Source organism: Bufo gargarizans, chromosome 1 (assembly GCF_014858855.1).
Source record: "Bufo gargarizans isolate SCDJY-AF-19 chromosome 1, ASM1485885v1, whole genome shotgun sequence".
NCBI classification, from domain to species: domain Eukaryota; kingdom Metazoa; phylum Chordata; class Amphibia; order Anura; family Bufonidae; genus Bufo; species Bufo gargarizans.
The window spans coordinates 642732250-642758344 of NC_058080.1; positions in this window are offsets into that span (position 1 = coordinate 642732250).

Genomic DNA, 26095 nt, shown 5'->3' on the forward strand with positions numbered 1-26095 from the left:
GGCAAAAGGGCCAACAAGTGCTAAGCATCTCTGGGAACTCCTTCAAGACTGTTGGAAGACCATTTCAGGTGACTACCTCTTGAAGCTTATCAAGAGAATGCCAAGAGTGTGCAAAGCAGTAATCAAAGCAAAAGGTGGCTACTTTGAAGAACCTAGAATATGACATAGTTTCAGTTGTTTCACACTTTTTTGTTATGTATATAATTCCACATGTGTTAATTCATAGTTTTGATGCCTTCAGTGTGAATCTACAATTTTCATAGTCATGAAAATAAAGAAAACTCTTTGAATGAGAAGGTGTGTCCAAACTTTTGGTCTGTACTGTATGTGTATTCTATGAGTAGAGAGGAGATGTGTATGTGTATTCTATGAGGAGAGCGGAGATATGTATGTGTATGAAATGAGGAGAGGGGAGATGTGTATGTGTATTCTATGAGGAGAGGGGAGATGTGTATGTGTATTCTATGAAGAGAAGGGAGATGTGTATGTGTATTCTATGAGGAGAGGGGAGATGTGTATGTGTATTCTATGAGGAGAGGGGAGATGTGTATGTGTATTCTGTGAGGAGAGGGAGATGTGTGTGTGTATTCTATGAGAGGGGAGATGTATATGTGTATTCTGTGAGGAGAGGGGAGATGTGTATGTGTATTCTATGAGGAGAGGGGAGATGTGTATGTGTATTCTATGAGGAGAGGGGAGATGTGTATGTGTATTCTATGAGGAGAGGGGAGATGTGTATGTGTATTCTATGAGGAGAGGGGAGATGTGTATGTGTATTCTATGAGGAGAGGGGAGATGTGTATTCTATGAGGAGAGGGAGATGTGTATGTGTATTCTATGAGGAGAGGGGAGATGTGTATGTGTATTCTATGAGGAGAGGGGAGATGTGTATGTGTATTCTATGAGGAAAGGGGAGATGTGTATTCTATGAGGAGAGGGAGATGTGTATGTGTATTCTATGAGGAGAGGGGAGATGTGTATGTGTATTCTATGAGGAGAGGGGAGATGTGTATGTGTATTCTATGAGGAGAGAGGAGATGTGTATGTGTATTCTATGAGGAGAGGGGAGATGTGTTTGTGTATTCTATGAGGAGAGGGGAGATGTGTATGTGTATTCTACGAGGAGAGGAGAGATGTGTATGTATACTCTATGAGGAGAGGGGAGATGTGTATGTGTATTCTATTAGGAGAGGGGAGATGTGTATGTGTATTCTATGAGGAGAGGGGAGATGTGTATGTGTATTCTATGAGGAGAGGGGAGATGTGTATGTGAATTCTATGAGGAGAGGGGAGATGTGTATGTGTATTCTGTGAGGAGAGGGAGATGTGTATGTGTATTCTGTGAGGAGAGGGGAGATGTGTATGTGTATTCTGTGAGGAGAGGGGAGATGTGTATGTGTATTCTGTGAGGAGAGGGGAGATGTGTATGTGTATTCTATGAGGAGAGGGGAGATGTGTATGTGTATTCTATGAGGAGAGGGGAGATGTGTATGTGTACTTTATGAGGAGAGGGGAGATGTGTATGTGTATTCTACGAGGAGAGGGGAGATGTGTATGTGTATTCTATGAGGAGAGGGGAGATGTGTATGTGTATTCTATGAGGAGAGGGGAGATGTGTATGTGTATTCTACGAGGAGAGGGGAGATGTGTATGTGTATTCTACGAGGAGAGGGGAGATGTGTATGTATACTCTATGAGGAGAGGGGAGATGTGTATGTGTATTCTATGAGGAGAGGGGAGATGTGTATGTGTATTCTATGAGGAGAGGGGAGATGTGTATGTATATTCTATGAGGAGAGGGGAGATGTGTATGTGTATTCTATGAGGAGAGGGGAGATGTGTATGTGCATTCTGTGAGGAGAGGGAGATGTGTATGTGTATTCTGTGAGGAGAGGGGAGATGTGTATGTGTATTCTGTGAGGAGAGGGGAGATGTGTATGTGTATTCTGTGAGGAGAGGGGAGATGTGTATGTGTATTATATGAGGAGAGGGGAGATGTGTATGTGTATTCTATGAGGAGAGGGGAGATGTGTATGTGTACTCTATGAGGAGAGGGGAGATGAGTATGCGTATTCTACGAGGAGAGCGGAGATGTGTATGTGTATTCTATGAGGAGAGGGGAGATGTGTATGTGTATTCTATGAGGACAGGGGAGATGTGTATGTGTATTCTATGAGGAGAGGGGAAATGTGTATGTGTACTCTATGAGGAGAGGGGAGATGTGTATGTGTATTCTATGAGGAGAGGGGAGATGTGTATGTGTATTCTACGAGGAGAGGGGAGATGTGTATGTGTATTCTACGAGGAGAGGGGAGATGTGTATGTGTATTCTACGAGGAGAGGGAAGATGTGTATGTGTATTCTACGAGGAGAGGGGAGATGTGTATGTGTATTCTACGAGGAGAGGGGAGATGTGCATGTGTATTCTACGAGGAGAGGGGAGATGTGTATGTGTATTCTATGAGGAGAGGGGAGATGTGTATGTGTATTCTATGAGGAGAGGGGAGATGTATATGTGTACTCTATGAGGAGAGGGGAGATGTGTATGTGTATTCTACAAGGAGAGGGGAGATGTGTATGTGTATTCTATGAGGAGAGGGGAGATGTGTATGTGTTTGTGTATTCTATGAGGAGAGGGGAGATGTGTATGTGTATTCTATGAGGAGAGCGGAGATGTGTATGTATATTCTATGAGGAGAGGGGAGATGTGTATGTGTATTCTTTGAGGAGAGGGGAGATGTGTATGTGTATTCTATGAGGAGAGGGGAGATGTATATGTGTACTCTATGAGGAGAGGGGAGATGTGTATGTTTATTCTATGAGGAGAGGGGAGATGTGTATGTGTATTCTACGAGGAGAGGGGAAATGTGTATGTGTATTCTATGAGGAGAGGGGAGATGTGTATGTGTATTCTATGAGGAGAGAGGAGATGTATATGTGTACTCTATGAGGAGAGGGGAGATGTGTATGTGTATTCTATGAGGAGAGGGGAGATGTGTATGTGTGTTCTATGAGGAGAGGGGAGATGTGTATGTGTATTCTTTGAGGAGAGGGGAGATGTGTATGTGTATTCTATGAGGACAGGGGAGATGTGTATGTGTATTCTATGAGGAGAGGGGAAATGTGTATGTGTATTCTATGAGGAGAGGGGAGATGTGTATGTGTATTCTATGAGGAGAGGGGAGATGTGTATGTGTATTCTATGAGGAGAGGGGAGATGTGTATGTGTATTCTATGAGGAGAGGGGAGATGTGTATGTGTATTCTATGAGGAGAGGGGAGATGTGTATGTGTATTCTATGAGGAGAGGGGAGATGTGTATGTGTATTCTATGAGGAGAGGGGAGATGTATATGTGTATTCTATGAGGAGAGGGGAGATGTGTATGTTTATTCTATGAGGAGAGGGGAGATGTGTATGTGTATTCTACGAGGAGAGGGGAAATGTGTATGTGTATTCTATGAGGACAGGGGAGATGTGTATGTGTATTCATTTCACCCAATCATTGTCTCCCTGACACCGTCTGCCGGGGTTGAGTTGGGTGCTCCCCACATACGTTAGTTCTCAGCTAATTTCTAATGTGTATGCTCAGAAAAAAGAATTACAGATAGATTGTACAGGGAAGAAATGCAGAATGCAAGTTTTATAATGGGCAGAAATAGTTATTCCTTATGTACAGCTAAATAGCAACTTATTCTGAAAAATTGCCTAAAACGACAGTTACACCTTAAAATAAGATATGCATTTAACCACCTCAGCTCCCCTAGCTTAAACCCCCTTAATGACCAGACCACTTTTTACAATTCTGCACTACACTACTTTCACGGTTTATTGCTCAGTCATACAACTTACCACCCAAATGAATTTTACCTCCTTTTCTTCTCACTAATAGAGCTTTCATTTGGTGGTATTAAATTGCTGCTGACATTTTAACTTTTTTTAGTATTAATCAAAATTGACCGAAATTTTTGCCAAAAAATGACATTTTTCACTTTCTGTTGTAATTTTTTTCAAATAAAACTAAATTTCTATATCAATTTTTCTCTAAATTTATTGTTCTACATGTCTTTGATAAAAAAAACTCCAATAACTGTATATTTATTGGTTTGCGCAAAAGTTATAGCGTTTACAAACTATGGTGCAAAAATGTGAATTTCCGCATTTTGAAGCAGCTCTGACTTTCTGACCACCTGTCATGTTTCTTGAGGTTCTAGAATGCCAGGATAGTATAAATACCCCCCAAATGACCCCATTTTAGAAAGAAGACACCCCAAAGTATTCGCGGAGGGGCATGGTGAGTTCATGTATGATTAATTTTTTTTTCACAAGTTTACGGAAAATGACACTTTCTGAGGAAAATAAATAAATAATAAAATTTCCATTTCTGCTAACTTCTGGTAAAAAAAAAAAAAATCTCCCACAGACTTACTATGCCCCTCAGTGAATACCTTGGGGTGTCTACTTTCCGAAATGGGGTCATTTGTGGGGTGTGTTTACTGTTCTGGTATTTTGGGCGGGGCTAAATTGTGAGCAACCCTGTAAAGCCTAAAGGTACTCATTGGACTTTCGGCCTCTTTGCACATCTTGGCTGCAATAAAGTGTCACACATGTGGTATCGCTGTACTCAGAAGAAGTAGGGCAATGTGTTTTGGGGTGTCTTTTTACATATACCCATGCTGGGTGAGAGAAATATCTTTGTAAATGACAACTTTTTACATTTTTTTATACGAAGTTGTCAATTTACAGAGATATTTATCTCACCCAGCATGGGTATATGTAAAAATACACCCCAAAACACATTGCCCAACTTCTCCTGAGTACGGCGATACCACAGAACTCGCCATGCCCCTCAAATGTGATCTTTATAGCGCCGCAGCAACTTTACGGTGTTTTTGCAGTGATCAGAAGAAAAAGATTTCTGTCACTGCGGTGGGGCGGACTGAACGCAAGTGTGCGCACAAGATTAGGCCTGATCGGGCGAACACTGTGTTTTTTGTAGAGCCTATAGAACATGTCCTATTCTTGTCCGCCATTGCGGACAAGAAAAGGCATTTTCTATATAGTTCTGGCAATGTGCGGATCCGCAATATGCGGAAAGCACATTGCCGGTGTCCGTGTTTTGCGGATCGTGGATCCGCAAAACACATACAGACGTCTGAATAGAGTCTTACAGGGGGGTGATCAATGACCGGGGGGTGATCAGGGAGTTTATATGGGGTGATCATGGGTTAATAAGGGGTTAATAAGTGACGGGGGGGGGGGTGTAGTGTAGTGTAGTGTGGTGATTGGTGCTACTTACAGAGCTACCTGTGTCCTCTGGTGGTTGATCCAAGCAAAAGGGACCACCAGAGGACCAGGTAGCAGGTATATTAGACGCTGTTTACAAAACAGCGTCTGATATACCTTTCAAGGGTTAAAAAAATCGCATCTACAGCCTGCCAGCGAATGATCGCTGCTGGCAGGCTGTAGATCAACTCGTGTACCTCGCGATCCTGTGAATGCGCGCTCCTGTGAGCCCGCGTTCACAGGAAATCTCGTGTCTCGCGAGATGACGCGCCGATGCGTCCAGGAGGAATAACCCGGCCGCCCGCAGGACGCATCCCTGCGTTAGGCGGTTGGGAGGTGGTTAAATAACCCATGGAGAAAAATAGCTAATGCAATAATAAAAAGAGCTGCCCTTTAAAGGGAACCTGTCACTAGCGTTTTCTCCCCTAAAGCATCATCATGTTGTTACTGCTGGGGTTTAGGGTATTAAAATGTCGTTGTCAAAACCAGTGTTCCCTCTAAGCCTTGGCAGCTGCTGAGGTGGGTCGGCTTGAAGATGGGCAATGCTTTAGGGTATTTTCACACTTGCGTTGTTTGACTCCGGCAGGCAAACTGTATGCAAACGCATGTCATTTTTTCTGATTGATCAGGCATTTTTCAGACTGATCAGGATCCTGATCAGTCTGAAAAATGTCTTATCAGTCAGAAAAATGCATTGCAATATTGGATCCTGAGGACGGATCCTAGGACGGAACTCAATGCCGGAAAAGAAAAACACTAGTGTGAAAGTACCCTAAGTTAAAGGTGGTCGATAGGACAATCAAACAAGAGATAATTGTTGTATATAATTATATATGTACAGCTGGTATAAGTTATACATCTTCTTGTATATAGTGATATGGATCATGACGGTATAATCTGGGTATCTCCTCTATATAATTATATATGTACAGCTGGTATCAGTTATACATCTTCTTGTATATAGTGATATGGATCATGACGGTATAATCTGGGTATCTCCTCTATATAATTACACTATATATGTACAGCTGGTATCAGTTATACATCTTCTTGTATATAGTGATATGGATCATGACGGTATAATCTGGGTATCTCCTCTATATAATTACACTATATATGTACAGCTGGTATCAGTTATACATCTTCTTGTATATAGTGATATGGATCATGACAGTATAATCTGGGTATCTCCTCTATATAATTACACTATATATGTACAGCTGGTATCAGTTATACATCTTCTTGTATATAGTGATATGGATCATGACAGTATAATCTGGGTATCTCCTCTATATAATTACAGTATATTTGTACAGCTGGTATCAGTTAGAGATCTTTTATATAGTGATATGGACCATGCTGGTATAACCTGGGTGTTAGGGCTGAAACGATTACTCGATTGAATCAAGTAATTTGACACAAAAAAATCTTCAATGCAATTTTTTTTTGAGGATTCGTTTTAACCCCTTAAGGACCAGACCATTTTTTGCAAATCTGACATGTGTCACTTTATGTTGTGATAACTTTAAAACTCTTTTACTTATCCAGGCCATTCTGAGATTCTTTTCTCGTCATGTATTGTACTTCATGACAATGGTAAAATTGAGTCAAAAAAGGAATTTTTATTTCTCAAAAATGTCAAAATTTACCAAAAATTTCAACATTTCCATTTATCTACTTTTATAATAGATAGGTATACCTCCAAAAATAGTTATTACTTTACATTCCCCATATGTCTACTTCATGTTTGGATCATTTTCTGAATGACATTTTATTTTTTGGGGACGTTAGAAGGCTTAGAAGCAAATCTTGAAATTTTTCTGAAAAGTTCTAAAACCCACTTCTTCATTTTACAAACTACACCCCTTAAGGTATTCAAAACGGATTTTACAAATTTCGTTAACCCTTTAGGTGTTCCACAAGAATTAATGGAAAATAGAGATAACATTTAAAAAGTTATTTTTGCTAGATTTTCCATTTCAATCCATTTTTTCCAGTTGCCGTATTTTTTGCCCTATAAGACGCCCAGCCCATAAGACACACCTAGGTTTTTGAGGAGGAAAATAAGAAGAAAAAAAATTTGAACCAAAAGGTGTGCTTTTGGTGGGTTTTGAACTAATGGTGATCTGTGGATGACACTATTATGGGGCATCTGTGGATGGCATTGTTATGGGGGCATCTGTGGATGGCACTGTTATGGGGGCATATGTGGATGGAACTGTTATGGGGGCATCTGTGGATGGCACTAGTATAGGGGATCATTATGGGGGTATCTGTTTATTGCACTGTTATGGGGGAATCTGTGGATGGCACTGTTATGGGGGCATCTGTGGATGGCATGACACTGCTATGGGGGATCTGTGGATGACCCATATATAGCATCTTATCTAATGAGTCATTCACAGATCCCCCATAACAGTGTCCCTGTGTAGTGAATGGGGGCCGGCATCTAGTTTTGTAATGAGAGCGGGGCCCGGTGCAGTCACTGTATTCTACTACATCGGGCCCCACTCACTGTAGTATAATCATATCTAACTTGTAGGTATTGTTAAACTATTCAAATCATCTGAAATCCAGCGCATGTATTACTTACTACTAACGTCGTAGCAGTCAAGAGGCTGGGCAGGCGCTGGCAGCGTGACTCACTACATCACGCACCTGTACTGCCTACTTCAAAGCTGGCGGAGCAGGCGCGTGACGTAGTGAGTTACGCTGCCGCCCACCTGGCCTCCTGACTGCTACGAAGTTAGTAGTAAGTACTACAAGCGCTGGATTTCAGATGTTTTGAATAGTTTAACAATACCTACAGGTTAGATATGATTATACTACAGTGAGCGGGGCCAGGTGTAGTAGAATACAGTGACTGCACCGGGCCCCGCTGCCATTACAGAACCAGATGCCGGCTCCCTCTCTGCCGATACACCCGACTGCCGCAGCATTCGCCCCATAAGACGCACTGATATTTTTCCCCCACTTTTGGAGGGGGGTGTGTGTCTTATAGGGAGAAAAATATGGTACAAAGCAAGGGTTAACAGCCAAACAAAACTCAATATTTATGGCCCTGATTCTGTAGATTACAGAAACACCCCATATATGGTCGTAAACTGCTGTACGGGCACACGGCATTGTGCAGAAGAAATGGAACGCCATACGGTTTTTGAAATGCAGATTTTGCTGGACTGTTTTTTTTACACCATGTCCCATTTGAAGCCCCCCTGATGCCCCCCTAGAGTAGAAACCCCCAAAAAGTGACTCCATTTTGGAAACTACGGTTTTGTTGGTACTTTTTTAGGGTACATATGATTTTTGGTTGCTCTATATTACAGTTTTTGTCAATCAAGGTAACAAGAAATAGCCATTTTGGCACCGTTTTTATTTCTTGTTATTTACAACATTCATCTGACAGGTTAGATCATGTGGTATTTTTATAGAGCAAGTTGTTACGGACGCGACAATACCAAATATATTGGTTGTTTCAGTTTTACATAACAAAGCATTTTTGAAAAAAAAAGGATTTTTTAGTGTCTCCACATTCCGAAAGCCGTAGTTTTATTTATTTTTTGGGCGACTGTCTTGTGTAGGGGCTAATTTTTTTTGGGATGAGATGACGGTTTGATTGGTATTATTATAGGGTGCATATGACTTTTTGATCGCTTGCTATTACACTTTTTGTGATGTAAGGTGACCAAAAATGGCTTTTTTCAAATTATATTTTTTTGGGCGGTATTCACCTGAGTGATATTTTTATAGAGCAGGTTATTACGAACGCGGCGATGCCTAATATGTCAACTTTTTTTGCTATTTACAACATTCATCTGACAGGTTAGATCATGTGGTATTTTTATAGAGCAAGTTGTTACGGACGCGACAATACCAAATATATTGGTTGTTTCAGTTTTACATAACAAAGCATTTTTGAAAAAAAAAGGATTTTTTTGTGTCTCCACATTCTGAAAGCCGTAGTTTTATTTATTTTTTGGGCGACTGTCTTATGTAGGGGCTAATTTTTTTTGGGATGAGATGACGGTTTGATTGGTACTATTATAGGGTGCATATGACTTTTTGATCGTTTGCTGGGCGGTATTCACCTGAGTGATATTTTTATAGAGCAGGTTATTACGGATGCGGCAATGCCTAATATGTCAACTTTTTTTATTTATGTAAGTTTTACACAATGATTTCATTTTTAAAACCAAAAAAATCAGTGTCTCCATAGTCTGAGAGCCATAGTTTTTTCAGTTTTTGGGCATATGACTTTTTGATCGCTTGCTATTACACTTTTTGTGATGTAAGGTGAACTAGACGATGAGGAGAACAAGGATGACAACAGAAAAGTGGGGTCATCCTCGTCCTCACTGGGGCTCTGAGTCGGAGAGCAGCTGGGCGTATGCCTCCTCGGCCGAGAACATTCGGCGGGCCATCTTCTAACGCTAAAGGGGAGTGTGTGTGTGTGTGTGTGTGTGTGTGTAAAACTTTATTTAGTGTGTTGGGGGGACAGTGTGTTTTTACATATAACCCACCCTAACCTAACAGAATTATTTTTTTATAAAACTAAATTAAAAAAAAACGCAAGCCCTAAAAAGTGGTACAAAAAAAAACCTGCTTCAATCCCCGAAAAATTGCTCACACCCCACTGTACCAAGCTGATCAGCGGTGGGGTGGGCGGACGCTCTTTTACGACTAAGAGTGCCAGCCACAGTCAGCGCACCTACAAAAAGAAAAAAAAAGCACTTGCACCCCAAAAAATGTGGAGGGGGGCAAGCTGCAGCACCCCTGTGGACCCCAGATACCCTCAGATCCGAGTGCTGCACACACAAAAAAACTTTTTCTTTTTTCACTCTCCCTGCCTAACTAAAGCTCTCCCTAAATGTTTATGTGCCAGATGGCACTTTATGGTGGCTCAGGGGCCACAGATGGCGGCGGATCGCATGGAAGGCAGAGGGACCGACACAGGGCTCCTCTCTCCTTGCTCACACGGAAGTCTGTGGGCGGGGAGAGCAGAGCTCCGGGACATTATAGTGATATGGACCATGCTGGTATAACCTCAGTATCTCCTATATACAAATATATATTTACAGCTGGTATAAGTTATACATCTTCTTGTATATAGTGAGATAAACCATGATGGTATAACCTGGGCAAGTGGGTGTCTCCTGTATGATACAGGCGATACCTAGTTTATACCAGCATCATGGTCCATATGACTGCAAAATGTTTTACTTATACCAGCTATACATATATAATTATGTATAGGAGAATAGATGCCCAGGTTATACCATCATAGCCCATATCACTATATACAATGAGGGGGCTATCATTCTAGAGCTAGCAGGGAAAAACAATGTGACCGGTGTAGTGCTGCTGGGTGCATTCTAACTCTTATTGCTGATGCTAAGGCGACAGCCTGACACTTCCTCTCCTCATACATTTACCCTGAGATGAAGGGAGAAGAAAAACACCACTCACTCTAGCCTTCATGTTACCTCGCCCTGCTGCTGTGTGCTCAGTCCTCCTCTTCCGGTCGGAAAACAAAGGTGAAGGCAGCACTAGCACGGCCATATGGGATAGGCGGCACACCACTGAGCCGCACACATAACATCCTATAGGAGTAAGACATAGGAAAAATAAATGTGGGCATTTTGCCAGCAGGGTGAGCGCTGGGCGGACTTTAAAAACTTGTGAGCTGGGCACTATAATTGCTGTGCACCCGTGCAGCTTAGAGGGAACACTGGTCAAAACTCCAGAAGCATTCAGAGCATGCACTTATTGCACTGTGGTTCGAGGTGTATTGGCTTCGGCCTCATGTGTACAAAGCACATGCTTTGGATGTCGCTGGACTCTTCTTATGATGCAGCATGTGCAGTGGTGTACCTTCAATGGAGCAGACCAGACGACTGCTGTGGTGTCTGGGGGAGGGGGTTCAACACTGAACTCCTTCTTGTCTTTCCGATGTAAAAACACGACATTTTCATGCAGCACCACTAGGGAGAACTCAGTACAAACAGGTGGTTACAGCTTCTCTTTCAGCCACTCGTAACGGCATCAGTTCCTATACATTGAGCTCCCCCTAGTGGTGGCCGCAGGTAGCTAGCTTTGTAGTAGATGGGAAGCAGTAGATTTATCAGTGTACAGTCGTGGCCAAAAGTTTTGAGAATTACATAAATATTGGGAATTGGAAAAGTTGCTGCTTAAGTTTTTATAATAGCAATTTGCATATACTCCAGAATGTTATGAAGAGTGATCAGATGAGTTGCATAGTCCTTCTTTGCCATAAAAATTTACTTAATCCCAAAAAATACTTTCCACTGCATTTCATTGCTGTCATTAAAGGACCTGCTGAGATCATTTTAGTAATCGTCTTGTTAACTCAGGTGAGAATGTTGACGAGCACAAGGCTTGAGATCATTTTGTCAGGCTGATTGGGTGAAAATGGCAGACTTGACCTGTTAAAAGGAGGGTGATGCTTGAAATCATTGTTCTTCCATTGTTAACCATGGTGACCTGCAAAGAAATGCGTGCAGCCATCATTGCGTTGCATAAAAATGGCTTCACAGGCAAGGATATTGTGGCTACTAAGATTCCACCTCAATCAACAATTTATAGGATCATCAAGAACTTCAAGGAAAGAGGTTCAATTCTTGTTAAGAAGGCTTCAGGGCGTCCAAGAAAGTCCAGCAAGCGCCAGGATCGTCTCCTAAAGAGGATTCAGCTGCGGGATCGGAGTGTCACCAGTGCAGAGCTTGCTCAGGAATGGCAGCAGGCAGGTGTGAGCGCATCTGCACGCACAGTGAGGCGAAGACTTGAAGATGGCCTGGTGTCAAGAAGGGCAGCAAAGAAGCCACTTCTCTCCAAAAAAAACATCAGGGACAGATTGATCTTCTGCAGAAAATATGGTGAATGGACTGCTGAGGCTGGGGCAAAGTCATATTCTCCGATGAAGCCTCTTTCCGATTGTTTGGGGCATCAGGAAAAAGGCTTGTCCGGAGAAGAAAAGGTGAGCGCTACCATCAGTCCTGTGTCATGCCAACAGTAAAGCATCCTGAGACCATTCATGTGTGGGGTTGCTTCTCATCCAAGGGAGTGGGCTCACTCACAATTTTTCCCAAAAACACAGCCATTAATAAAGAATGGTACCAAAACACCCTCCAACAGCAAGTTCTTCCAACAATCTAACAACAGTTTGGTGAAGAACAATGCATTTTCCAGCACGCTGGAGCACCGTGCTATAAGGCAAAAGTGATAACTAAGTGGCTCGGGGACCAAAACGTTGACATTTTGGGTCCATGGCCTGGAAACTCCCCAGATCTTAATCCCATTGAGAACTTGTGGTCAATCCTCAAGAGGCGGGTGGACAAACAAAAACCCACTCATTCTGACAAACTCCAAGAAGTGATTATGAAAGAATGGGTTGCTATCAGTCAGGAATGGGCCCAGAAGTTGATTGAGAGCATGCCCAGTCGAATTGCAGAGGTCCTGAAAAAGAAGGGCCAACACTGCAAATACTGACTCTTTGCATAAATGTCATGTAATTGTCGATAAAAGCATTTGAAACGTAAGAAGTGCGTGTAATTATATTTCACTACATCACAGAAACAACTGAAACAAAGATCTAAAAGCAGTTTAGCAGAAAACGTTGTGAAAACTAATATTTGTGTCATTCTCAAAACTTTTGGCCACGACTGTATTTATGCCAGTTGTCTGGCAGGAATACATTGAGAAGTATGGAGGTTAGAATGAGTGCCATTTTACTGACATAGAAGTCGAATAAAGTCCAAGTCTGTTTTTTTATTACAATTTTTTTATTAAAATTTGCTTGATTAAAAAAATAATACAACATTTGTCAGAAATCTGGGGCATGGGGGCTTTGCATGCTGCATTGCCTGAGAGTGATTGACGCACACATACTGGGAAACTGGTTGGGACAGGGGGCCCATTCTAAGCTTTCCTATGGGACCCTAAGATCTGTGTACTTCCCTGGTAGTAAATAACATGCTGGTGGTTTAGGATACAACAATCTAGTGAGCCTGCCACTTTGTTCAAATCCTGTGCAGGCAGCAGTACCTTAGAAATTAGCTGAGCCTATTTCCAGGGAAACTACTGAATAAGTATTTGATTTTAAGTACTGGCATTTCCCTAAAGCATTGCAGGGGCACCCACTGAATTCTATGAAATCAGCATGTTTTTGTCACGACCATGGTTATGAACTTGTGACTCTTTGGTCGCATGCGGTTGTCAGCGTTTTTGGTCTATGTTTTCAACCACAGATGAGGGCTTTGGATTTGTTGCCTCACGTGTGGTTGCCGCTGGCAACATAAGGTTGTTGGCAGTGGAGCGGCCTGAGCGGTTGCTAGGCGCTCACTGTCACAGCATGCGGTTGCCGCTGGCAACTTATGTTTGTCTGCACTTTCCCTGTTTGGTGTGCACGGGGTTTATTTGTGTGATGTTGCTTGTACACCTCCCTTTTCAGTAGCCTTCTCCCATGTCTGGTGTAGGAAGGGTTACCTCCCTTCTGTGTGTGTGAACACTGGGTGTGTCTGTGTGGGTGTGGCTACATGGGCCTATTTAGCCTCTGTTGAGAGCAGTAGTCAGAGGGGTACTTCAGCCATGGTCTGCTGGAGTCATCCTCCTACTTATATACCATCTGCCAGTGGGGGCCACCCTTATGGTCATAAGTTTATGTTATACATGATGTTCTGAAGGTGTGTCTTTTGTATGCTTCTCTATTGCAGCTTATGGTCCTGGGTTCCTGTGTGATGTGTGGTGTGTGCTGTGTCCGTTAATGTTTGGTGTGGACAGCAGCACTTGCACATGAGTTCCAGGCTTTGTGTCTGTGGCAGGTAGGTGTTATTCTTGTTGCATTTACCTGCCATTGCCATAAGTTGTTTAGGTTCCCCTTTCTATGTAGCTTGGCCAATTTAGACTCCTGTTTCTCTGCGTCCAGGAGGAACAGGTTGTCTACCCAGCTTCTAGCTCAGGGATCTGTCGGAGGGTCAGTAGGGATCCGAGGTTCCTGAGTATGAGCCCTCCTACCATCAAGGTCGGCTCATACAGCTAGGAGTCAGGGTCAGATTAGGGATGCGCTAGGAGGTGACCTGCTCCCTAATTTTGTTGTTCTGGCCGAGCACCCACTAACATCTTCTGGCATCGCACGGCTGAGGGTTTCCCCCATCCTCAGCCATGACAGTTTTACCACCATGCAAGCATATCAACTAAAGACTCTTGTTTCACAATCTAAAAAAGAAAAAAAAGAACTAGAGTAAGATTTGCCAAATTTAATACAAGGCACATACCTCTTCATAAATGTGTAACATCTTGTAATCCTGTATTGTCCATGTGCCACAAACTGAAATGGCAGGCTATGAGCTGATGTAGATGGGTGAATACATCTTTGTTTTTTTTTACCTGGAGTGCTGTCCGATTTTCCATATATATATATATATATATATATATATATATATATCTATATATATATATATAGACTTATGGAAGATAAAATGAGTCATGTCTAGATATGAAAGTTTCCGTTTCATGTGATGAGTCATCACGGACCAGCTAAGACCAGCCAGAGCCTTCCTAGCAAGAAGCAGCTGTTTGAAGTGATAATCATTGCAGCCCTGGAGTCTGCTTTGCCCAAAGCTTCCAGACCCCCTCTGGGAGAACTGCTTGCCCTTAAATGACCTTTAAATAGAAACCAATGATTAAGGCTTATGTAATACCTTTGCTTTTAATTTCCTTTTTTTTCCTTGTACAAATACGTTTATCCTGTTCATCTGTGGAGATCTTCAAAATTGTGTAGCCCAAGTCTTAGTGGAATAATTGCTTTTCCAGACCTTAGAACCCATTTCTTTTCAGGCAACATGACATACATGACGTTACCACCTCTTCGCAAAATGACTTACAAGTATGTCATTTGCGTGCAAAGAATGTATGGAGTGGAATTACGAGCTGAGCCCGCTACATACATGGTGGGTGCCGGCTGTGTAAGGGAGCGTTCACACAACCGTAAGTGTTTTGCGGATCCGCAAAACACAGATACCGGCCGTGTGCTTTCCGCATTTTGCGGACCGCATATGGCCGGCGCTATATAGAGAATGCCTATTCTTGTCCGCAACTGCGGACAAGAATAGGACATGCTCTATCTTTTTTGCGGTGCCACGGAACAGAACAACGGATGCGGACAGCACACATTGTGTTGTCCGCATCTTTTGCGGCCCCGTTGAAATGAATGGGTCCACACCCGTTCCGCAAATTTGTGGAACGGATGTGGATCCATTTATTCGGTCGTGTGAATGCTCCCTAATACTGATAGGGCTTGGAGATAACTCATTTCTCCCCTCAGATGCTGCAGTCAATAGTGTCCACATCATCTCGGCTCTCTCTGTCCTCTGATTGGACCCCCACGGCAAAATCACTAGGTTTTGATCTGTTGCTTTGTCAGCCTAGAGCTTTGTAAAATAAAAAAGTTGTAGTCTCTGATATAAATTAAAGATGAGCGAACCAGTTTGTAAAAAAAACAGGTTCGTTATGAACTTTGCAAGTTTTCGTTTGGCAGACGAATAGGAACTGATGAATCCGGTAAAACGGTGCGTAGTACCGTTTTATTACATGTTGATGGGAAAAGGCATTAGAGTTGAAGAAGAAGGAGGGTGCTCACATGACCCTGAGAAGAAGTGGGGAGGTGGAGAGTCTTGTCTTGATTGGCTCCGAGGCCGACAGACAGCCTGGATGAGCCAATCAGTGCTGCAACAGGCAGGGGGGTGCCCTAGCAGAACAAACAGAACATCATTCTGTGCTGGGCTGTGAATGAGGGTGGTTGGGAATAACAGAGTCTGCCAGGAAAATGGTCTTAGGGATTCAGGAACAGGGAGAAATCACTCAAGCTTGAATGAATTTTACTGTCAGGGACATCAAATAGAAAGACATCAAATGGAAAGGCTAGAAGAATTGTGTGTGTAGAATAAGGACAGGCAGGGAAAGCTGTCAGCCAGGGAGTGAGAAGTGAGGAGTGGAGGCAGGCTGTGCCTCCTAGCACAACTGCAACTGCTGCAAACCTCAAAAGCTACCTGCAAGGACATTACTTTCATTTTTTTCTCATTTTAAGAGCTCGTTCACGCAAATTGCGGTCCGCAGCACGGGCATCGTCCGTGTGGCAGGCGCATGGAGATCGCAGACCCATTCACTTGAATGGGTCAGCGATCCTTCCGTTCCGCAAAAAGATAGAGCAAGTTCCATCTTTTTGTGGTGCGGAAGCATGGAACGGAACCCCAGAAAGCACTCCGTAGTGCTTCTGTAGTGTTCCGTTCCGTGCTCCCGTTTCGCATCTCCGGATTTGCGGACCCATTGAAGTAAATGGGTCCGCATCCGTGATGCGAAATGCACACGGAACGGTGCCCGTGCATTGCGGATCCGCAATTGAGGTCCGCAATACGACAACGGGCAGCACACGTTCATGTGAACGAGCCCTAACAGAACGCCTTTCTTTTTTGGTGGGGGGTGGGATGAAATAAGTGCAAAACTGTACAACACATGTTTTACTATCAATGTAGCATTTCAAATATCAGTGAAAACACCTGAAATACTAGTCCGAACTCCGCATCAGAGCATAATTTTTTGTGTTTAAGTTTTAAAAACCATATAAAATACGCAGGGTAGTGGACAAAAACATCAGTGAGTGATAAAACTAGGCTCCATTCACACGTCCGCAAAATGGATCCTCATCCGTTCCGCAATTTTTCGGAACGGGTGCAGACCCATTCATTTTCAATGTGCTGTCCGCATCCACATTTGCGGATCCGCACTTCCGCATCCGTGCTTCCGTTTCCGCAAAAAAATAGAACATGTCCTATTCTTGTCCGCAATTGCGGACAAGAACAGGCATATTCTATTAGTGTTGGCAATGTGCGGTCCGCAAAATGCGAACGCACATTGCCGCTTTCCGTGTTTTGCGGATCCGTGGCTCCGTATATCCGCAAAACACATTGCGGACGTGTGAATGGAGCCTTAGGCTGATATCCATTTATTTCTATCTCCACATAGTTCCAATTGTTTTTTGGTATGGGGGGGGTTGAAGTTATTCAAATCAGAATATAGTGCACAATATTATCTGTAAATGATAACGTGATAATGTATTAGGCCTCAATCTGTTCCTGCTTATTTCTATCTCCACACAGTTCCCCAGCATATACGTGATTATGTGTCTTAAAATATGCAGGTTAGCGCACAAAATTATCTGTGCGTGATAACGTGATATTAGGCCTCAATCTGTTTCAGTTTATTTCTATTTCCACACTCTTCCAGGGAAACCACGCTGGGAAACCACGCTGGAAAACCTAGGAAACTAAAGTTCTGTGTGACTTCACACTGAGGACAGGTGCCTCCGTGGACCACAATACCACCAACGCATTTCGGAATTACCGAATTCCTTCCTCAGGGATGGTTGTGGCTCGTCCTGTTTGCAAATAAGTAGGCGATCGTTCCCATGGTTACCAGCCCTCCAGTTATTATTCACAGGCTCCCCTTCTCAATCTATTTACGTTTATTTATATCTCCATACGGTTCCAATTTTTTTGGGGGGGAAAGGGGGTTTTAGAATTTATTAAAACCAGCATAAATGTGATTATTTATCTTACAATACCCAGGGTAGCGCACAACATTATCTGTGAGTAATAATAGTTCTAAATCTGTGTATTTCCGTCTCCAGTCACTTCCAGTGTTGTTGTGGTGTTAGTGGTGGGAGAAATTGTTTCATAGTAGTTTGTCAACTTGTGTTTTAGATTGGAGAATTTTTTTAGCAAGCAAAAGACATTGGGCACAAATCTGTTTGTTAGTGGCACCGATACTGCAGTATTTCTAAAGTCAACTGTCAGTAGCAGGGTCTCCAGTGTGTTTGTGGAAAGGATATCATATTGTGCCTCCCTGTCTTTAATTGCCAGAAAGCAGATTTGCAAATCGTTCAATGTGTGACTGTGTATATTTAGGCCCAAAATTGTCCAGGCTACGGAAGGGTTCCAAACGAAAGACCCAGAGCCAGAATGTGGGTAGTAGAAGCACCTGCTATCCGGCCAGAAGTAGTAGTAGATCGCAGTTGTCCCTGGCCGTCGAATGGTGCAGTATTATCGTCGAGGAGAAAGAGGATGAGATTGTGGATTCGATGGCTCAGTCCTCCTCTCAGTTGCAGCACTATGAGATGGCTTCAGTCTGACACTGTGCCATGGAGCCAGGGGTCAGAGTGTTCCTCCTGGTTCTCCTCCTTGCAGCCCGAGAGAAGGCTTTCATTGGATTCCTCCCTGTCTTTACTGCCCCTTCCTAGTGGGGCGCCTTTCTTTTTCCTAATAAGTGGCAAGAAAACCCCACCACGCAGACAGTCAAGAGAGTCTCATTGATAATGACTTGTGTTAGAGCAGTCACCATTTGGGCTGCCCTGAGGAGGATGCTCAGGCGGATGCTGGGGATCACCTACGTCGAGCTCAAGAGATGCGATATGGTCACGGGTTACCAAAGCGTGACGTTACACCCTCCAGAGTAGAAGGTAAGGTCAGCTTGGTACAGTTTACACAGACACCTCCTGTGCACGCGGGCACAGAGAGGCAACAAGCTGAGAGAGCCTTTTCACTGCAGCAGTGAAAACAGCACTGTCTCAGCCCGGGTATCTGCCACCAGCTTCTTGTTTGATATAAGCCCGGTCTACTAACGGGATTATATAGGGTGAGAAACCAACCCGCGGTAGGCCGAAACACGGACATGGGGATTCGTGATCGAGATACAAGATAGCACAAGATTAAATTATATATTTATTCGCCTTAAGGGCACACTAGATATAGCACTATACACACAGAATATATACAGTGGTCTGAGGTTACAGATACAGGTGATATAGGTACAACAGGGTTAAGCAGAACAATAAGTCTGTTTACCAGATATATGAGTCCTTTCGGTAGTGATGAGTTCTTAGCCGTATTTACATCGAAGGCAGTGATGTCAGTCGGTTGCAAGTCCCTCTAAACACATTACACGATGTGACCCCCTTTCAGAGAAAAGACCCGCCCGCTTGCTGGCACAGGGTTTATAGCTCCAGTCCAGAAGGTCACAGGGAGATGGTTCTGGGAACAACGGATCCGCCTGGGCTCCGGCTACAACTAGAGTCCAAACATGGTACAAGTACCCAGCAGTGCCCAGGAAGGACATCACCTGGTGCTTGTCCCGGATGGTGAGCCAGGATGCGCTGGCATCCATTCTCCTGGGCTCCGGTTCCAAAGCTTCCCAGCCTGCCCGGGACCCCTCACTTATGCCCTGCTGGCACTTTCCTGGCGTAAAGGTCAAGCCTGCCTGGCAGGGGCATACTCCATGCCCAACGACATCTCAGTGGATGCCGTCCTTCCGGGCGTGTTGGTGAACAGTTCCTGGAAGGGGGGCATTCTGGGAGGGCACCTGCCTCCTGCTCATGATGTGCCTGCATCAGGTTCACGGGGAGGGCCTTCTGCCTGCCCCAGGTGTGATCCAGGGTGAACAGGTACATCCTGGCATTGAGCCGCTGGTGTGCGAGGAACGGGCCCTCCCAGGCCGCCTGAAGCTTGTCCTGAGGTATGGGAACCAGCATCCACGCTTGCTGACCCACCTAGTGGGTCCTCTCAAAATCCATCTGGTCATACCCCCACTTCTGGACTGGTCTGGGCCTGCCCATACTGTCATGCACCAAACGCAACAAGGCCTGCGGTTGGTGCATGACTCACACCCCAGGAATGGCTACATCTCCCGTCCAGGCCTCTGACTTAGTGGCCCCTGGGTATCTGGCCATCGGAATCTCGTGTGCAATCCACAAAAAATCCGCCCTGAACTGATAATGTACCACAAACTGTCGGTCCCTAGGCCATGCCTCCGGTGAGCCCTGCTGGACTATTTCTCGGCACAACCTTCCTTAGTCCCAGACCGCCCTCTGGAGGTCTGAGTTCAAGGGAGGCCATGCCATCTGAAACCCCTGGTGAGACGTGGTCAGAATAGATGAGACTGCCACGTCCCCTGTCAGTTCTACTAACTGCCGGTTCCTAGGCCACTCCTCCGGTGAGCCCTGCTGGACCATGACCCGGCACAGCCGTTCTTGGTCCCAGACCCCAGCTTGAGGTCTGAGTCCGAGTGAGGCAGTGCCACTTGCTCCCTGAGAGCGTTCAAGCTGGTGTCAGCCACTAATGCCACCTGAAACCCCTGACCGGCCGTGGCCAGAATAGACGAGACTGCCACGTCCTCTGTCAGGTCCCCGGACCTGTCTCCGGGCCTCCATCTGACTGGGCAGTCAGTTGGTCGGAAGGGGGAAAGCCATCAGACCTCTGAGGGGCCCCAACATTCCCACTGCTCATGGCAGCAGCTATGGTCGCTGCCACCACTGGTTGTGAAGGTATCCTGCACTGAGGCTTTACCCAGGAGACCTATCTCTCCTGGGACAGCCCTGACCTCATTTGCATCCTCCTCTCCCCACAGCTGTCTGCCCCCTGCTTGTCCCCTCAGTAGCCACACCTGAGGACAACAGGTCCCAGCATGCTTGCTGGCCACACCCTGGGGCCTCAGCACAGCTGGCGTGAATAACCCCCTCCCCCTTGAGGGGAGAGGCACACATTACATCCCCCATCCCCACATCCCCATCAACAGGCAGACCTTGGCGACTGGCAGCGCCGGTTCTACTCCTCCGATCCCGGTCACAGTAAGGGATCTCCCAGGCAATAAATTATGGGGTGCCACCAGTTCAGGCCGTACCAGAGTCTTCTCAGCGCCGGTGTCTCTAAGTCCCATGGCCACGTGCTGGCCCACGGTGACCGGTTGCAAATTGTCAAGGAACCACCCACACACAACACAGTGGACGGTTTCCGCGTCAGCGACTGGGACGGGTCCCTCGGGCGCTGGGGACAAATGGCTTTGAAGTGTCCTGGCTGCTTATACAGGTGGCAAAGTCAGGTTCCCCAACTGAAGTGGAAAGTGTAGCAGGGGCTGGTGCCCACTTGGGCCTAGGGGCAGGGGTAGGAGGTGCAGCGTGCGTCTTACAGCCGACAGGTTTCCGGGCCTCTGAATTCCTGTTGTTGGGGTATTTATCGGCCAGGGCTGCTGTTGCGGAGGCCCCCTTTGGATTCTGGTCACGGAGGTACTGCTGTAGGTCCTCCGGGCAATTCCACAAGAACTACTCTGTGGCTATGAGCTCCTTCAGCTGCTAGACGGTGGTGAGCTCCAATCCTTTGGTCCATTGGTCGACCGCTCTCAGCAAGGCCTGCATGTGATTGGCCCAGCTCTGGGTAGAACCCCGCTGCAAACTCCTGAGCTTTTTCCTGTATGTCTCAGGGGTCAAGTTGTACTGCTGCGCGAGAGCCTGCTTGATGTCCTCATAGCTCAGGATGGTCTCGCTGGGCAGGTACCCAAAGATTTCAAGGGCTTTTCCCCTGACACGTGGCTTTAGGAATCTGACCCACTGGTCCTCTGGCAGCTGGTACTGATGGCAGGTCGTCTCAAATGGCAACAAAAAGGTGTCTAGATCCCCATCCTTGTCCAGTAGGGTAAAAGTCCTCCACCCGCAGTTTGGGAATCCGGACCTCTGGAGACTCACATCGGGCTGGGGAGGGCTGCTGGAATTGGAGCTTCAGCTAGAGCATTTGTAGCTGGTGCCCACACTCTGCATGTTCTTGCTCGCGACGCTCTGCAGCCTCTGCTTGCTCGTGACATTCTGCAGCCGACAGGAGGAGCTCAGAGGATGCCTGGTCTCCGGCCTGGAGGCGGTCCAGGGCAGCCTGTAGGAGAGCAACCAAGCCTGCCTGGCTGGGGGGATGGGCAGGTGGAGTGAGGCCCACCGCGGACCTCACCGCCGGCAACTGGCTCCTTGGGGAGCTTTGGCTGTGCTCCCTCTCGCCTTGAAGAAAGTCGCCTTCCACCTCCTCTCTGCCCCTATCTGGACTGCATCCTCCCCGCCATCATTCATAGTCCCGGCCATCTTCTTAGCCTTGCGTCTTGTGTAACTGGCCATCATTGCCACGGATGGTCACTGACACAGACTACAACCTGATGCACACACACCTTATTGTATTTGCACTCAGACTGTCTAGTGTTGAGCTGATCTTAAGACTCCAGCGGCAGAAGCTACTGCTGGTCGTCTTTAGTTTCTGGGAGTATGGGTTTCACACTCACAAACACTAGTATCTTGATCCCACTTTGCTGCCACCAAGATGTGACGAATACCACGCCTCGTGCCCGCTTGAGGTCTCCTACGTCGAGCTGACGAGACACGATATGGTCACGGGTTATCAAAACGTTACGCCCTCCAGAGGAGCAGGTAAGGTCAGCTTGGTACAGTTTACACAGATACCTCCTGTCCACGCGGGCCCTGAGAGGCAACAAGCTAAGAGAGCCTTTTCACTGCCGCAGATGGTGATTGCAATAGTGGAATCTGTAGCTATGGCATTGGCAGTGGGGTCAGCAACAGTCAGGGGAAATGCAGAGCAGCAGTCTGATTAAAAAAAGCGGCAGGGAGGGTGTGGACTCCAATGAAGATTGTGTGCTGGACAGGACCTGGTAGCTGAATTGGAGTGCTGAGGTGGAGGCAACATCAGTGGAGAAAGGTGGTGTCAGGAGCAGCAGCAATAAATAGCAGAGGCGTACATCCCAAAGAACAGCCAGGGCCTAGTCTGCTTCAGGATCTGGTTATGCCGCTGACACTGTGTGCAGGTTAGGCCCAAAATGTTCCAGAGTTAAGCCAAGCTTGGCTAAGCCAAGCTCTGTGTGAGCAACGCCTGTATGGCATTTTTGCTCCACAAGGCGGGCACACAAAACCACTGCTGTGTGCAAGATGTGCAGGATTAAGATAATCCGCGGATGTTTCATCGGCCTGGGTGACAATAGCCACAGAGATGAGCAGTTGCTATAGTACATCAAGCAGCAAGGTGGTCAGTGACAATGGGCGCAATATCCTGTTCGCGCTGAATCTGAGGGAAAATAGCCGAGTGCTGGCTGGGCTATCGCTGACAGTCCCTTAGAAGTGAATGGAGCGGTGGCCACACTTGTGTGTGTCATGGTAAGTAGGGATAAGAGGAACACCAAATAAACAAACAGCGACAGAAAAACAGACTACGCCTCAAAGCTAGGGAAGAGGGAATGGTAACCTCCTAACAATTCCTGAGCCTCTCCCTGACTGCTGACAGTCCTGATGGTGAATGAACTTATACGCTGAAACCTATGCCTTGCTGAAATTTTCACAAACCCTAACTTAGGGAGCGGGAATGAGACAGCTGGTACCTTCCACCGTGAAGGGACCAGCATCTCCTTGAGATCTAGAAACAACACACACACCAAGGAGAAACAGGATAACTTAGCTTGAGACGAGAGGGAATCAGATGATCCACAACAACCAGCATAGAACTCCAGAAGGAAAATATCAACCGCAAAGTCAGCCAGCCGTAAGAGGCAGACTTAAATAGAGCCTCTTCACAGATAATGAGCAGAACCTGTGGAGAGGTGGGAACCTGCCAGCAACAATAAACAGAAAGAAAACACAGAAAGACCTGTCAGATAGACTCACATGCTGCAAGTCTATCCGATCTTCTCAGATCTCTCACAGGGGAGGCAGAGACAGTGTGGTGCCCTGTATATTCATTTCTATGAGACTTCCAAAAAAAGCCGAGCACGCTTACTTGGCTATTTTTGGAACTCCCATAGAAAGGAATGAAGAGCACACCTCACATGTGCAATGCACTCTACTTTGCTTCCAGGGACCTGTTCTGGAGATAGGTTTGGGTCCCAGGGACCTGTTCTGGAGATAGGTTTGAGTACCAGTGGTGGAACCTGCACCTATATGACATTGGTAGCATATCCTAGTAATATGGCACCAATGTCTTTGAGGAAATTTCATCCACATGCTGCATAAATATAGAATCGACCTATTCAAATTCCCTCGTACTGCAGTGGTGCAGTAAAGAAGAACAGGTGGACCACTGCTCTAGTGATTGTGCTACTGGTGGGGGCTTCAGTGATCAGACATTTATCACCTATCCTGTGAATAGTTTGTGAATATGGATTTGAGGAAACCCCTTTAAAGAGTCAGTTTCAGCTTAATTTGCTGCCCTATGTAACCTATACCCAGTTACAATGTGCACTGGACTCTATGAAATCAGTGTATTTATTCTTTGCAGTAGTAGCAAAACTTTATAAGATGTTACTATAGCTTATTATTATTATACTATATTATTATATGATTACATTTTCAGGAGCCATTGTTCATATGTTGTAATAGGAGACTAACTAAACATTGAATTGCTATTTATTAGAAAAACATTTGTTAATTGTGCTGAGACTGATATGGCTGAACGTATAATTTAGATAGTTGTCGGCTCTTGTGCCTGACAACACCATACACGTTTACCAGGCTCGGCCAACATGGGGGATAATCGGAAACCCCCATGCATATTAGATTGTCGGCCAGTGCATTGACAATACTGGCATCATATAAATTGTGTGTCTGTAAACCTACAAGAAAAAAGAATGAAACGTCTTTAGGAGAAAATACAAATCCAGTTGCTCTGACTTATTGCTATTGACCACTACACGGCTACTCCACCATTCAGAGGTCCCTTTTACTTCCAAGGACCACTGAACACAAAACCCAGATGCTGGGTGGCATCAATATGTTGTTTTCAATGGGGTTTGGGCTTCTAAATTAATTTTGAGGTCTAATCCAGGGGTACTTGGAATTTATTTTAGGGTCTGACCTGCACAGTAAGAGAGCTCACCATGCAATCATGGCCAACCTCAATTCACTGCTGTGTGAGTTCTGAAAATAATTGAGCGCGCTTGCTCTATCACTTCGGGGGCCCTGTTCTCGAGATAGGAGCGGGTTCCAGAAGGGGGACTCAAACCTATCTGACATTGATGGCATATCCAAGCCTGGAATGGGCACAAGCGCTGTGGATAAATGAATGCCCACACACCTCAGTGACCTGATGCAGTGTTGTAAAGAACAATGGGCCAAAATTCCTCCCGAACGATGCCAGAGACCGATAAAGTCATACAGGTAATGATTACTTCACATTATTGCTGCCAAATGTGGTTCTATAAGGTATTGATTCATGAGGTGGACTTAGTTTTTCACATGTGGCTTTTTAATTTTGGCTTTGGTTTGGTTGACTAAATAACGACACGGTGCAACTGATTATTTACCTTATTTTTAAGATCTTCAGATGTTTAATTTTTTTTTAATTATTAATATGCCTTGATAAAACCATGTAATTCAAAGAGGGTGTACATTGTTTTTCTTATGACTGTAAATCTGAGTCAAGAATAAATTGAAACCACATGGCATAATTCACAAGCTTAAAAGTAGACAGTGAATTGTTTGCTACCCATAACAACTCTGAACATGTTTTCTTTAGATTTTTTTTCTTCTTCTTTTTTTTTTGCTTCAGTCTATTAACAAAGACAAGACAGATTTTGATTGACTTCTTGATAATCATAATTATCATTCATGCTCAGGGAATAAAGGGCAGAACGACTTGTGTTCTGTTTCTTACAACACCACATTGTTTTTAACTTGGCAGTCTGACATCATGTATCTCAGTGAACAAACTATCTTCAAGAGGAATTTGAAGATCTGTAAAGAGCAAGTGCTCTGTTATAAATAGCAGCCGAATGGCAGAAAGTCACCCACAACCCTATGCAATATGAAGAACAGCAAAACGGACAAGAATAGGACAGGTTATATTTTTTTTGCGGACCACGGAACGGAGCAACGGATGCGGACAGCAAACAGAGTGCTGTCCCCATCTTTTGCGGCCCCATTGAAGTGAATTGGTC